Raw genomic sequence first — 14720 nt, 5'->3', positions numbered from 1 at the left:
CGGGGGGGGTCTGTCCTGACAGGAGCAGGCCCGCGTGACGGGAGGCGGCGGCGCCCGCTGAGAGGGCAGCGTCCACGCTGGGGAGGAGGGGAGCGGGCGAAGGGAGGGGACGAAGGGAGGAGGCAGGTGGAGGTGTGTGAGGTGTGTGCGCGCCTCATAATCTCCACCGATCCACCTCCCTGAGCCACGCACGTGCGGGGAAATGAATGCAAAAGTGAATGTCAAATGGTGGACGAAATTTTACTTATCAAAGATCAACAATTAAGTCATATATGAAGTCATATATACATATGAATACAGATGTTTTTGTCAAGGTATTGAAAATGATGGATTCCGTAGTGCGGAGGTAGAACACCCTCGTCCCTCTCCTCTTCCTTTTGCAGTAAATCTGTTATTTTTCACTTCAGGGGTTTGATGCTTGTCATGGTGAATTCCCTCATCAGTTCCCTCGGTATTCGTCATTGTTTCGTGTAGAATGTAAAAAAACAAAAAACAGTCAGTTCGTCAGGACATCACTTGTTTTTTGCACGAGGGTCACGCGCCACCACCACAACCTCACGTCCGCTCGTGGAGAAAAGGTGAGTCAGCGCCTCGCCATCGCTGCCTCGTCACGGGGATGAAATGCCGCCCGGGGTGTTCAGCGTCCCCGGGCTTGTCACTTCAAAGCGCGCGGCGCCGGCTTTCAACAAGAAATACTTGAAATGGCAACGACATGCCGAGAACACACACGCTATGACATAAACAACCAGTACGGTGCCTCCGCATTCCCCCATGATCCACACACGGAAGAATGAAGATGCCAAGCGGAGCCCAAAATGGCTCCTCAGAGCCATGACCATAGAAGAACCGTTTTTCAGTTCGACAAATAATTGCCCTGAATAAATATGCGCCGGCCAGCGGCCACCCCGGCCAGGCTGCGGAACATGGAGAGGTGGGGTTACGTTCGAAATGGAATGCCCCCCGCCCCTCCACCACGCAGCGTTAAAGGTGCAGTGTGTAGAATTTCGTGGCGTCTGGCGGTGAGGTTGCGGATCGCAGCCGACTGAAAACGTCTCCCCCCGCGGCGGCGCAACGCGGCAGCCTCCGTGGAGGAGACGGCGGCGGCGAAAAAAACGCCAACGTCCCTCTCTAGGGCCGGTGTTTGGTTTGTCCCGTCTGGGCTACTGTAGTAACATGGCGGTGCAACATGGCGGCCTCCGTGGAGCGTAACCGCTCCCTACACAGATAAAAACAGCTCATTCAAACGTAGAGCCACGATTCTTATTTTCATGGAATTATACACTAATTAAAACATTAGTTAGTTAGTTAGTTAGTTCCTCCCGTTCCTTCTGGGACATTGGGCGACGAGCCCCCACCATTTACTTATGAATATTATATTTCATTTCTGCAAGCCCCCTTTTCCAAGACCGTGCTGTATATTCTACACACTGCACCTTTAAGAACCTTTAAATATCCCCAAAGAACCATACAGGGAGCCATCCCATAAATGAGCGATTCCTTAGTTATTGATTGGTTCCTTTTAAAGAACCAGAAGCGTTATACTTGTGTGTGCACCCTGTTCATTTCATCCACACAATGGCTGCATTTTACCGCTCATATTTTTTTTTTGTGAGAAATGATCAATAATGAAAATGACAGTGATAAAAATGAATTCATATGCAGCCGCCACTGACAAGCAGAGCACATTTATTAAAGAAAAAAGACACAAACAGCCATAGAGTCGGAGCGGGAAAAATTAATATATATATAAAAAAATAGAGACAAAAGGAGAATATAGTGTGTTATCAGAAGACGAGAGACGGGGTGTGTGTGTGTGTGTGTGTGTGTGTGTGTGTGTGTGTGTGTGTGTGTGTGTGTGTGTGTGTGTGTGTGTGTGTGTAAGTGTGTGTGTGTGTAGTCATCGGTTGAGGGTTTTCCAAAAGAAGCAGACCGCACACGTCCGCCATTTCCCCAAAGAACAACCCTCCCTGCTGCTGCCTCCAGCTGGGAGCGAGCGTGCACACACACACACACACACGCACGCACGCAAGCACACACACACACACACACACACACACACACACACACACACAGGCTGTCTGAATGGGGGGAGGGGAGCACCGGGAGAGCCGAGAAGGAGAGAGAGAGAGAGAGAGGGATGTGGGAGAGCTGAAAGGGAGGATGGGAGAGAGAGAGAGGGAGGGAGAGAGAGAGGAGGAGGAGAGGGAGGAGGAGGAGAGGGAGGAGGAGAGGGAGGAGGAGGAGAGGGAGGAGGAGGAGAGGGAGGAGGATGGCGGGATGCGACTGGGAGGATGTGAAGGGAATAAGAGAAGGAGAGATTCAGGAGGAGAGGAGCTGGAAACGCCAGGAGGGGAGTAAAAGCCAATTTTGTTCTACACACAGTGTGTGAGTATGTGTGTGTGTGTGTGTGTGTGTGTGTGTGTGTGTGTGTGTGTTTGTGTCCTCATAGCTCACACTGTATATTACCCACCTGACTCAGCATCTGATTTCACACACACACACACACACACACACACACACACACACACACACACACACACACACACACACACACACACACACACACACACACACACACACACACACACACACTGGCAACCTCCAAAAAAATAATATACAAACACACCGACGGACACATGTGTGGACAGAAATGAACAGAAACGCAGTCACAAATGTACACACACACACACACACACACACACACACAAGACAGCTGGAGCTATCAAACCAAAGCCTGGGAGAGCAGCTTTCTTCAGATGGATTTGGGATGTGGGCTTTATGGTGTCATCTGCCAGCGAGCTGCAAGGAGAGAGACGTCACATTCAGAGACACTCGCTGCCTTATAAGGCAATCATCTCTCTCTCTCTCTCTCTCTCTCTCTCTCTCTCTCCTCCACTCTCTCTCTCGCTCTCCCTCCCTCTCTCTCCCCCTTAGCAGGGGAGAGGGAAGGCTGGTTTCAATTATCTGTGACAAAGACCAAATTAGGCACCTGGCAATTTCAATACGGCCTCTTCCTTGGTGTTCAGCAACACGATGGGCCCCCAAAAACCTGTTTCATTTCCACGGTCAATAGATAATGTTCATGCTACAAATTATTATTATTATGATGATCATTATTATGATTATTATTATTACCATTATTCTTATTATTATATCATTATGAGCTGGTGAGAATAAACAAAACAAATATCTCCTAAATCAAACCCAGCACCGTACCTGATCTGAAAGACAATGGAAAACAAATACTAACAATAAGACATTAAATAGAAATTAAAGAGGTGCTAAAAAAAAGAAAAAAGAAACAAAAAACGGACACAGCCGCCGCACGTTCCAGCGGCAGAGCGTGGTCGATACCAGCGCCGCGTCTTCCAGGGCACATTGAGACTTTACTCCCATTGACTCCTTCCCGATCGATGGCAGCTTATTGCAGCCCGGAGCAACGAGACGAGCAACCTGACAGGGCGACGGCATCCCCGCCCGGCTGCCGCTCCAATGGGTTACACACACACACACACACACACACACACACACACACACACACACACACACACACACACACACACACACACACACGCACACAGAAAAATATCTGTGTGTGTATTGTATGTAGTGTATACATCGTATTTTGATACCCGCACACCCACGGTATAGAAACAGCCTCTCTCTCTCTCTCTCTCTCTCTCTCTCTCTCTCTCTCTCTCTCTCTCTCTCTCTCTCTCTCTCTCTCTCCGCACACATCACAGCTGCCAACATGCTGCAACACTTTCGGGGTCGTATTTGTCTTGTCTTGTAAAATGAGATAATACCCACTTGGCCCAGGTTCCACGCGGCCTCGTCGCTCATTAAAACGCACATAAAGACAACAGGCCAGTGAGAGAACAATGACCGGAGGCGTCGCCACGTTGTTCACGGACAGCGTGCGTGTCCAGGGTCAAGGCGGCGCATCGCAAACACGGGACTTTTACTGAAACGTGTCTTTGGACTGTTCCGACCGTCAATGTCCATACATAATAATACATGATAATACATGATAATACATATACAGTGTGTGTAGGGGAGGGGATGGCAGGCTGTTGACCGGTCCACCAGTGTCTGGTTACAGACTTTCCTGAATTCGGCCCCGGGGCTGAATAAAGTGTGCATCCCACCTGTGCAGCCTAACCCTCCTTAGCCTGCGAGGCACAGGTGGAAGGCTGCGGGCGGGTCGGCTTTTGGAAACATACGGGGGATTTCGCGGTCATAGCCAAACGAACTGCGGATGATATCCACAGTTTTTTTAAATGGAATTCCTGCTCCACATTAAAATGTTTTGCCATCCACTCCATCCAGCCACCAACGCTCGGCCTTTTCTTTCCGCCGCTACATTTCATAAAACCAGCGACAAGAGCGGAAAAATCAACCGTGTCCCGTGTGTGAGTGTGTGCCCTGAACCGTGCTGTTTTTTTCCATCTCCATGTATGGTGTTGCTGCCGAGCAGTGGAGGGGCTGTGGAGGTGTGTGTGTGTTTGTGTGTGTGTGTGTGCACACACGCACGCGTGTGTGTATTTCCGCCTCCTTTTCTGCACCTCGCAGGCAGCTCGGCGTCTGCGCAGCGCTAATCCACTGAGCCGCTAAAGAAAGAGTGCTGACGCTGCCCCTTTTCCACCATCCACCTAATCCAGCTGGCCGGGGGTCCGGCAGAATAATGCTGGATTAGGAATTCCTCCCCGCGGTGGGGGCCTGGGGGTCCCGCGCGGGGGGGGCCCCTGTCACAGTTAGCTGCGCCCGAGGCGTCCGGGCCTTCTCAGGCCGTGGCCCGACCGAGTCGGAGGAGCGCGCCGTCTGATTGGCGCCGGACGGCATCGAACCTAACCTCGCTGCCCCGAGGGCAGCGGTGGTGCTTATTGGAATTGAATAATGGTTAAAAACAGGGAAAACCGTGGAGGGAGTGTGTGTGTGTGTGTGTGTTTCATCTGAGATGACAGAGATGTGCTTTCCACTCCGGGAGGCATTCAGCCGCCAGCAAAGCGTGTTGTTAGCGTGTTGTTAGCGTGTTGTTAGCGTGTGAAACGACTCAACTGTTGCATTTCCAGGGTCTGGCATCTCAGACACCACCTGTCTGCCTCAGCTGGCACCTGCCAGGACATCACAGCCCCCCGGCCGCCATGGAGATGCTCAGCTTATTATTTTGCTGATAAATCTCATATTTGATATCTTGTTTTATCCGTCGATATTTCCGGGGTCTGGCCCCCTTCCCGGGCAACGATGCCGAGATTGGACACGCCCGGGAAGTGACGGGGGGCTGCGGTGAATTAGTTAATGCGCCGTGGCCTGTTGTGGTCAGTAAACTGTCAATATGGATGAACATTCACAAACAACCAGCAACAAACCACCGAGTTGGCGAGAAAAAAAAAAAAGACAAAACAAATCGACGGATCGGAAGAAGGAAAAAAGTTTGGAGAAAAGAAAACGACGTCCGGGAGCGAAGACGAGGGATAAGAGAAAAAACAATAAAAAAAAAATCAATAATGCAAATTGTAATGGATTCTGGGACTTGGACAGTGTGATCCACCCAACAACAACATTTTAGTGGATTCCAACTTTAATATACTGACATGAAAGCGTCTGCTCAGTGTAACAGTGCAGAATATATTAGGAAAAAAAACAAAAAACCTACCAAAGGGAATCCCGAGGCGTGCGTTCATGTTTGCTCCTGCGCAGCGCAGGCCGACTCCTCAGCGCGGCCTCTTGGTTTCGGGGCCGCGGCAGCGCGTCTGCACCGGCCGCTCCCTCACCGCCAGGAGATTTCCAAGAAATGACGGGTGTGACAAGCCGTCACCGTGGACCCCAGAGTGTTTCTGTGGAGGTGACTCACCGTGCCGCGGCGGCCAAAGGGCCGGCTGGGCATGAACAGCCCGCACAGGCCCCAGAGCACCGCGCCTTGTGGCACGGAGCTGTTAAACGGGGACTTTGTCCAATTCCAGCGACAGCGACGGAAAATTGGCAAATGCATAGATTTGGAGAGCGCAGAGAGACACTGGAAATTGGCTAAGACACTTACGGCCTCCTGACTTATGTCCAGCTGGATTGGAATGAAACCTGCCTCCTGAAATATTCCTCGCGCCTCCCCTCGGCGAGTCGTCGCAGCCAGCAAAATCTCTCGGCCTTATCGTGTACGGGAACCAGATATCGGGGCGTCCCTTTGGCCGGATTGCAGTTTCGGCTCCTCGGAGCGTGCGTTCAGATTTTCAGGATCACGTCGTCGTTAAACGAGTCTCCGGGTGAGAAACTAAGCTCCTGCACCCTATTTCGACGGCTTGCCCCACGCCCTGAATAATACCCACTGTACATAAAATGAAAAGGTCCCCAACTCAAAAGACTCGAAGGCCATTCCATAAGGACGGCACCAGTGCATTGGCTACGACAGAAAGATGGCGTCCATTTGAAAAAAAAACACGGTCAAATGAAAGCGGTCATTGGACAAGGTGGCCTACGTAAACACTGGATGAGTGGTCCGGTTGACTGTGATTGGGAGGCGGACGGTGCCAACGTGAGCGGCGCCACAGAGCAGCACGGATGCGGTCGACGAGCTCATCAAGCGGAGCAGACAACCTGCGGAGAGCCTCGTTCTCTTGTGACACCGTCGGCCGACAGCTTATTTACCCGGGCCGGCCATGTGGGAGTTCAAACCTGCGTCAGAGCCCAACTCCCCGGGCCCCCGCGGAGCGCGCTGGGGGACGCCGGGCGACGCCGAAGCGCTAACCTTTCACAGGCCGCCGCTAATGGCTGCCAAGACGAGCCGTCCTTTCCAAGACGACGGGTTTCGTCATCTCCGCTGGATGATAACCGGGAGGGAGAGGTGGGCTCAGGGTCGCGGGAGAGGAAGTTTCGTCTTCCCTCCCCTCGGCCGGGGGGTCAGCTTCCCTGCCGTGGCGTTTGCCACATTTATGTTTAGAACAGAATATTCTCATTAATTAATGTCACATATTGGAGCCTGTGAAAACAAACAGATGAACGTCAACTAATGGACAATCATATGTTGTTTTTTATATGGGCGAAGTAAACAAAACAACATGTAGTTCTGTCAAGATATTCAACGAAAATAATCTTCAGTTCCCTGTAGAGTAGAGGTAGAGTAGATATAGAGTAAGGTGGAGGTAGAGTAGGGGTGGAGGTAGAGTAGAGGTAAAGATAGAGGAAAGGTCGAGTAGAGTAGAGGTAGAGTAGATATAGAGTAGGGTGGAGGTTGAGTAGAGGTAAAGATAGAGGAAAGGTCGAGTAGGGTAGAGGTAGAGTAGATATAGAGTAGGGTGGAGGTAGAGTAGGGGTGGCGATGGAGGTAAAGGTAGAGTAGAGGTAGATGTAAAAGTAGAGTGGAGGTAGAGTAGTGGTACTCTAGAGGTAGAGTAGGGGAGGAAGTAGAGTAGAGGTGAAGGAAGAGTAGAGGTAGAGCAGGGGTGGAGACAGAGTAGAGGACAGGTAAAGGTAGAGACAGCGTGGAGGTAAGGCAGGGCTGGAGCAGGGAGGTGGAGGCAGAGCAGAGGTAGGGTAGGTGTAGATCGAAGGTGGGGTAGACTCCCTCGCCGCTCTCGTCTTCCCTCGGCGGTTACGGGGTTATTGTCATTCCGGGTTTGACGGCAGCTGTGGCGTCCCCGTGGACTCAACCCCCACCTCCCTTCACGTAAACAAAACAACAGCACCGTCCGCTGAGAACGTCCCCGCTGCTCTGCACAAGCGGAACCTCGTGACCACGCCCTCATTTCAACGAGCGTCCAGGTGCAGGCGGCCAGGCGGAGGTGAGGGGAGGACGTCGCGCCGCCGCCGCGCAGAGTCGCTGCGTTGTGCTGTATCCATGGCGACTGACGACAATCAATTCCAGAGTTCACAGCTGATTGCATTTCAAGATTTTAAAAGGTAGAGATGTGACGGCAGCAGCAGGTTTCTGCTGTTTTTAACCGGTGCAGCGTCGGGAACCAAGAACTGGCTGTTGATGAGTTTGTTTTTTTTCAATTTTATTGTTTGTTCAACGGTCGATTCAATTCCTCCCCAGCCGGTTGGGGCGGTTTAAAAGCGGTATCTGAAAGTTACACCAAATGAAGGCATGCGTGAGAATAGAAACCACACACGCACACACAAACATACACACACACACACACTGACAATTTACGACACGGGCGCCATGTTCGTTCTGAGTCACCTCGCCGTTCTGGAGATTTGAACGTGAACTGTTGGTTTCATTGTACATTCTCTCTCTCGCTCTCGATATGAAAAAGACCTTGTATTTCAAAGGGAAAGAGCTGAACTCATTCTCTGTTTTTTTTTCCCCCAACACACACACACACACACACACACACACACACACACACACACACACACACACACATTACAAAGTAATGTTGCTTTGATCTCCAATTGGTTCCAACAGCTCTGAACAACTATCTGAGGGAGGTTCATCGGGGCCAAGATTCAACGTTTCATATTCAATTCCCAGGATCTAAAACACGCACAAGTCACAGCGCACACCTCTCCCTCCCTCGCCCTCCCTCTCCCTCCCTCGCCCCCTGCTCCCCCTCTGCCACAAGCTATTTTGAGAAACACATCATTTTCATCTCAATCTCTTCACGAGAGCGCGTGGCTGTCATAAATGCGCGGAGCCGGCGCCGGCGACGGGGTTGAGGATCCCGCCTGGCGACGGGTGAGAGGCCCGGGCCAATCCGTCCGCAGCCGAGGGCGAAGCGGCGGCTATTTTTTTGCGCCGTCCCTCCAACCGGCGGGGGGGGCAGAAGCGGAGGACGCGGGCGAGGAGCCGCGCTCGGCTTCTCTTCCCTTTTCACCCAAACGTTTAAACATCGGTGTGGCCGCTGACGAGCCGCTCCTGGTCAGGGCTGCGGGGGCCACGGGGGCCACGGGGAGCAGCAGGACGCGCTGTAGGACTCCGGTTGGTTGAAGTGGAAATCCATAAGATGGTCTGTGCCGTTGTGGATCACACCACGAGTCTGTGAGACGGTTTTCCTTCTTCCGATCGATTGATTTGGGGTTTTACTTCGTTTTTCGTTTTTCCACTCGAGGTGACGGGGATGTTTTTTGTTCTTTTTTTTTTTTGTGAATTTTCATCCATATCGGCCTTATGACATATGACACTGAATAAGTGTTTCTAATAGGCTGCCGCTAAATAAAGCATCAAAATGAGGGACTTTTTTTTCCCCACAAAATAATGTCACCGATCGCCACTTTAATGAAAACCACAATAGTTCAAGGCTGAGCTTCTCATGTGAGAAAAAAAACCCAAAACCTTGAAACCGAGGGAAAGGAGGGCAACTACAAGGATGGACGGAGCAGAAGGAGCAAATTCCATTACGGTGCCATAAGCGAGCCCGTCTGAAGAGCGACTCCCTTCACATCTTTCTCTTAATTGCCAACAATGAGTATATTCAATGAGCAGAGTTCATCATCTGGAGCTGTCTCACTGCCATCCCCGTCTCTCTCGGAAGGGCCGTACAGCGAAACATCCCATCACATGCACTTAAGGTGCGGCGATGAAACCGGATAATCACACTGGAGTTGAAAGGCAGCGACTGTAATTTGGTGCAATCATAAGGTCTCACAGTCATGTGACTCCTGCTCTGGAGACGCAACACCACCGCCAGAGAACTAGTGCCAATACTGTGTGAATGAAGGGTGGAGCTAGAGACGTAGATCGTTACAGATGAACGATTAGAAGTTACTTCAGTTATTTATTTCTACAGAAAAAAAGACACCTATCTATATAGAGTATATCGATTAGTATACACGAGGAAGACGGAGGAAGACAATATAAGGCAACACTCAGGGAAGAGGCTGTGATATTGGCAGACCCCCACCCCCGCCCCCCCCCCCCCCCCCCCAAACTCCATTAGAAGCCTCGGTGATGGAGCAGTGTGCCAGTGGCAGGTCCATTAACACCTCCGGGGGGAAGGCCCAGCCCCCCCTATAAACAGCCCAGCCGGGGGTCCGTCCTAATGGGCTGAGCTCATTCCCAGCCCGGCCTGCTCCAGGTGTGGAAGTCTGGCCCCGTAATTGATAATTAGGGGGCAATAACCCAGTGGTCAATGCAGGCCTTACGACAGGGGAGGGACCAGACTCCACAGCGTCACTCAGCCAGGAGGGAGAGAAGGGGGTGGAAGAGAGGGGGGAAGACCCCGCAGTTCGACAAGAGAGTGTATGTGTGTGTGTGTGTGTGTGTGTGTGTGTGTGTGTGTGTGTGTGTGTGTGTGTGTGTGTCTCTGGGAAGCAGAGAAAGACAAAGGTAGATGGAGACCGGCCGCAAAATCTAACATTAATACACACGTGTGTACACTGTACAATCATAACCACTTTATTCACCCTTTTTCAGTATATGTACACATATATATATGTACATTCATATATATATATATTTATATTCATAAATATATATTTATATTCATATATATATATTGTATATGCAAACTTGCACAATTTATTCCTTTTGTGAGAATAATAATTATTGATACAGAGGTTAGTTGTTGATTAATAGGTTTATTGCATATTGACATTTTTTCAAATTGTAGTCAAATTATTGGTTAATTGTTTTTTATTCTATTACTTTATTTTTTATTGCCTTTCGTTTAGATGTGTTCTGCTGTAACACCCCTATTTTGTCATATACGGCGGATTTCTCATTAAAAAACAAAGAAATCCCATGTGACTCCGTCTCAAACGGAACCGGTGTTCTGCGTCGGTATAAATGACAGAAAAAGCTATGGCTGCTTTCTATGCGGCACAAGAAAAAATAAAAACAAAAAAAAACCAGAACGTAGGACACCACATTCTACACACACACGTCAAATACGAGTCCACCTTTTCACACCACAGGTATCATTTGAAGACGGCCCCAGTTGGCCTGGGCAGAGCATCAGGGTGTGAATGCAATTTTGTGTTTCCCGTCGTCCTCCCCCGTGTCGCCCTCCGTCCACGCAACTTTTATTTCTCTGCGGCTAAAAATAAGACACAAGGCAAGGAAGCAAGTGTGTGAGTTACCCGAAAGCGCCCGGAGAGGCCGGAGATGCGGGTAATGGGACGTGGCACTTTATTCATTTATGTATATATTGTCATTTTCCCTTTATCTTGTTTTCTGCTCTTGAAACGCATTAACCCTGAGAGAAGCTATCAATCTGCAGCTAATGGCTTGTAATTGCAGGCAGACAGACCCCCACATCAGAGCCAGTGTCTCCGGACACACACACACACACACACACACACACACACACACACACACACACACACACACACAGACACACACACACACACACACACACACACGAGAATTGCTTACAATGATTTAGGTCCCCGGGTGATCTTATGGTTTAGGTTAAGATAATTTCCAACTCATTTTCCTTTTGAAATCCATTACACTGCTTTCGATGGTGACGTCTTGCATTAATCAACGTATAAGCAAGAATACTCAGCGCGTAAAAAAACTAGCTAAAATAAGGATGAAAAGGAGAAATGAAATGATGGTTTGAATTAGTACGGATGAAAAAAAAAAAAAGAGAAAAAAGAAAGAAAAAACAGAAGAAACATTTGGAGCAGAAACTCGGGGCGAAAAAAGAGATTGTTTTGTCACTTCTTTCCACGTAATTACGTCAAGCTGTGGCCCGAAAAGGAAAACATTTACAGTATGGATGCCAGAAGGGACGCAGTAAAAGTAGGCCTACTTTCTGTTAGAAATGGAGTGGAGTGAAAGTCAAGATTCTCCAAAACTGAATCAAGAAGTCGTTAAAAAAATTTTTTATTCTATTTTTTGATGAAAATCATGATTAATATTTTTTCTTTATATCTCTCCAAATGAAGAGATAATGATCTGGATCTATCAAATAGTTCATCAGTGATTCACCGATTCAGGTTCCGTGTAAACGACTCTACTACCTGTGCTTTTTATTTTGGTAAATTTTAAATCAGAATCTGCACGAGCGCTCTTTCCCTGCGGGAAAAAAACCCCAAAAACTACAGTAGTACTCTATGAAGTATTACAGTCCAACAGTACAGTTTAACTTTTTAGTGGAAATGTCAGTGTGGTACTCCAACCTCATTTCCCGTCAGGGTGCTCGTACTGTAAATATCCGAGCGCTCCTCCCCGCACCCGTGTGGGCCGGGCCCGTTCCCGGCGCCGGCGTGTTTCCCCTCACAGCGGAGGACACGGACGGGCGGCGTGACGCAACCCCCGCAGCCCGTCCTTGACAGCGAGTCGGCGCTCAGACTCTCCCCTGTTTGGCCAACACACGCACACGGCAAACAACAGAGATAAGATTGTTCTGGATCATTTAGGGTTAAAGTGCTGTCTGCTGACCTCAGCGGGTCTCCTACAAGTGGGAAGGCAACCGGCAACCACGCTCGGCGGCGCATGCCATATCCAAACAGTCCAGTAAGAGTTCACACAGGCCAATTTACTACGAACAGTATGTAAAGACTCATGAACATTAAAACCAAGTAAAGCGGGTTTGAGTCTCCTTCAGACGGTGGATGCAGAAATGCAGCGCATTTCACCGCCAGAGATCCTGAATACAGCATTCTGAACCCAAATGATGGACATGCATTCCTCATATTATCCAGCATTTAAATTGTTTGATTTAATTTTCCACTTGTTAATCCGTTCCCGTGGCATTTGAGTAAAAGTATCAAGTGGTGTGTAACAATACCCAGATTTAGAAAAGCCTCTTTTCTGCGACGTGTACAAAAATGAATAACCCTCGGGTTGAACAGGTTTATTACACGTAACACGATGTGTGCTCTTGGCAAGTTTTTATTTATTTATTTTTTAGTTTTAAAGCGGTGACATTTAATGCAGCGAGTGTCTCAGAGTTTGTGTACTGTGGTCTTTAATAAACATTTTTCAATAAAAAAAAAAAAATAATCACATGGAAATATACTGTATAGTCATTTGCATATGTGCACAGGCAACACACACACACACACACACACACACACACACACACACACACACACACACACACACACACACACACACACACACACACACACACACACACACACACACACACACACACACACACACACACCAATTTCCATTCGTGCAGTTGTGCGGTCGCCCAATCTCCAAAACTCTCGAGGCGTTTTCGGCAACCAGCTGCACATGATAGCTAATGTGAAAAGGAGCCAGTAATGCATGTCATTTGCAGAGACTGCACGTTGAGTGAGAACGACAGAGCGGGAGAGAGGGAGTGAGGCAGAAAGAGCTGGAGGACGGGGGATTTGAGATCCTAATGTCACCTTTTAGCAGCAATTTGAAGGTGTTTTTTTCCCTGGGAGGGCTACTCAGCGGCCCCCCCTGGGAACGCCGCACGCCGCAGCTGGGACTCGCAAATGGCTCAGGCTGCGACATGCAGATCGCTGCATTTAAGTGAGAGCGGCGTAAAAAAAGGGGAGCACCTCCACCTCCGCCTCCGCCCCCCAACTCTGAAACCCCTCCTTTGGAGGGTGGTTCCTCGGCGGTGCAGCGCCGGGGACTCCTTTCTTCTCCATGGTTCTCTCCATGAAGAGTGGTGTAATTAAAGAGATTGGTCGGAGGAAGGCCGTCTGCCGCTGCTCTCCAACTCGTTACCAGATGTTTGGAGGTCACTGCAGTGTGTGTTCAGACACACGCGCACACACACACACACACACACACACACACACGTACAGTGTATAGGGACAGAGGCGAAGGGCAAATACATTCAGGTGGACGGATTCTCTTGGTTTAGTGTTGATAGTGCATCGTTGACATTGTCGTTGGTTTGAAGGTGAGAGTGAAACATTTGCCATTATTAAAAAAAAAGAGAAAAAAAAAAAAAGACAAAAATGAAAAAAAATTACAATAACACTTTCACAGCCGTGTCTGGATATGATTAAACACAGGAGACCGGGCTTCAAGTAAGAACAGAAAGTCCATTGATTTCCCTCGTCTCGGTGCGAGCGTGATGTATGCCTCCGCGCCCAACGCCATCACGTCCATAAATAGCGCGGGCAGATTACCCGGGCCGCCCCGCTCCCTCGTTCAACCAGCTGTGCTGCGGCGCCGGCGCCGGCGTGCGTGCATGCGTGCGTGCGGGCGGGCTCCCTGCGGCGCCGCCGGGAGTTCACTTCATTCATATCCCACTTCATCAAAAACGCTTCCCCCGCTGCCAGCCACCTCCTACCTGATGTTAGCGAGGCGCTTCCAGCTGAGAGGGATCATGAGAAATAATTCATTACCGCCATCCCAGAAGGAACGGTGCTGACCCCCGTCCCGGTGGGAGGGGCGTCTCCGGTGCAAACACATCCTTACCTCCGTCTGAGGCTCGTGTTGCGCTCTGTGTTCCGTGAAATGCTCATGCAAGGATATAGCCGTAATATATTGCTAAGTATATATAATATTTGCTACTGAAAGGCGCGCACACACACACACACACACACACACACACACACACACACACACACACTCGTTGACTCTTGAAAAATGAAATTAAACAAACAAACAAAAGAAGGTTCCCCGTGGTTTGACCCCTTTTTGGCTGATTGCGAAGGGTTCTAACGTTTTAACGGCCTGCACCTCGATCAGACTTGAGATCTGCAAATATAATTTGATTATTCACACTAACATTCCACTGTGAGCTTTGGAGGATTCTTTTCTCCTTCTTCTTTCTTTCTTTTTTTTTTACCCCTTCCCCACAGCTCCGAGTTCAAGTCCGCTGAATGAAACCAGTCAG

Source organism: Zeus faber, assembly GCF_960531495.2.
Source record: "Zeus faber genome assembly, chromosome: 11".
NCBI lineage: Eukaryota > Metazoa > Chordata > Actinopteri > Zeiformes > Zeidae > Zeus > Zeus faber.
The sequence above is the reverse complement of the archived record's forward strand: the minus strand, read 5'-3'. Positions refer to the sequence as shown.